Source organism: Silurus meridionalis, chromosome 9 (assembly GCF_014805685.1).
Source record: "Silurus meridionalis isolate SWU-2019-XX chromosome 9, ASM1480568v1, whole genome shotgun sequence".
Classification (NCBI taxonomy): domain Eukaryota; kingdom Metazoa; phylum Chordata; class Actinopteri; order Siluriformes; family Siluridae; genus Silurus; species Silurus meridionalis.
Window position 1 is genome coordinate 15,823,990 of NC_060892.1, and position 2,172 is coordinate 15,826,161.

Below are 2,172 nucleotides of genomic sequence, written 5' to 3' on the forward strand. Positions count from 1 at the left end.
CGAAAGCATGACAGCTGTGTTGGGATTTAGCAGAGAAAAAAAGAGGCTGTTGTGTAGAATGATTGTTCATAGCTGGTAATATTACCAAACACTTTTTACAGTTTTCATAGACATTCCAGATCGTTAAAATATTACCATTAATTGATAAAAAGTTAAATGCATGTATAACGTCTTTTTAATAAAAAAATAATAAAATGCTGGGCTATAAAATAAATAAAACACGTCAAGATAATAACATTACTCATTCCATCCTTGATTATTTACCTATAACAGCACACCACACAGTGTTTTATGTCTTACTTAAAGGAGATGCTCACTGAATTATGTATCATGAATTATATAGATGGACCCCAGGATTGTGAAATAGAAGTACGTTAATGTTTCTCTCCCTCTATCTATCTCTCACTCGATCTGTCTCTCTGTGCATGCAACATTTCCCTCGGTCTAATGTGGTGGTGATGTGGCCTGATGTGAGACTGCTGGGGGCAGGACTGCATAGGTGTGTGCCCATAAATGTCATCAATCTCCCAGCATGCTCCATCTGTGTCATCTGAAAGACATTTAAGCCAGCTGCATGTACCATTAAAGAACGAAAGACAGAAGAAAAAAGAAAGACAGAAAGATAGTGGTCTCCACCACATTTCACATCTCAGAAGGTGTGTGTGTGTGTGTGTGTGTGTGTGTGTGTGTGTGTGTGTGTGTGTGTGTGTATGTATGTGTGTATGATCGACGAGGCCACTTGCAACGATTCACTCACAGAAGGACACACTATTCATATTCACTCTGTTGTTTTCATCTAGGTAATGTACTGAATAGAAAGTTCCACATTTCTAGTCTAAATATCATTTCATATAACTTAAATGCTGAGTGGAATTTTGTATAGTTTAGGAAAAAAACAACAACAAAAAAAAAAAAATACAACATAATAATGACCCTGAAGGTTTTCCATTTGTAACTGACATGCCTGAATGTCAACTGATAGAGACTTTGAAAATTCTTTATTTGTTAGTTTTTGTCATCTATTCACTCAGATGATGCATTTGAAACAGTTAAAAGAAAAAAAATGAAATTATTTAGTTTTTAGAATAAAAGCCAAAAGGCTGAATATTTTCAGTTTTCCTTAAAGTTCATATCATTTGTCTGGCAGCATCCATAATGATAAAAAAAGTATATTATGCTATTTTATAAAAAGTTGTTGATAAAGCAAAGTTTTATTTAATATTTTATATGTATTAAAGAATAACATTGCGCATAGTTACATTTGCACAGCACATAGTTGCATTTTTATTTTCACTTGCATTATAGTAATAGTTACAAACGTCTTTTTTTTTTCTCTTTCCTGAGGTGAATAAGACAAATTTTTACTTTGAGATCAGTGATTCTGTGCATTCTATAATAATAATGATAATAATAATAATTATTATCATTATTTTTATGCCACTAAGAATGAGCTACAAATAATTTATTGCAGCTACAATTCAAAACAGAATATAATATGTAGCTGCTATTAGAGAAAACTAATCAACACCCTCCAAATACTCAGAACACAGAACTGATGCAATCAGCTACTTTTCCACTACAGCTGAAGTTCAGAGAGATAGAAAGGAAAAAAATGAAAGAGAGAAAGAGAGTGAGAAACTGATCCAGTCTCCCACTGCGCTCTCACTTTAGGACCTGTAATAGACAGAGTCCCTTTCATTCCCCTTCAATTCTCACCTAAGAGAGTGAGCCGCTCTCCTCTGCCTTAATTATATACTCCCAAATCACTGTTTAAGCCTAACCTTTTCCTGATATCTCTCGCCCAGAGAGAGAGGGGAACAACTGAAGAGTACTGCTTTATATCTAAAGGCCTAAAATGAGGCATCGGTGCAGAGGGGGAAGTGCTGCGCTGCCGTGGATATTTTATGTATATATGGGAAGTCGAGGCAGGGCTTTAAGCAGGAAGCTGCTTGGTCAGCATCACAGCAAACTGGAAACACGAGCCGACAGACTACATGCAGGATTATAGAGCTCGCCTTGTAGGTAACTGAGCAAGGTTTATCGAGCTAAGTTGAATTACTTTAGCAAGCGGCAAAACCACTATAGCATCTTCTACTCACCTTTAGTAGATCCTTCTCTTACATAAACATACAGCATAGATTAGTTTCTGTACTTAAGGTGTAAAGCACTCTG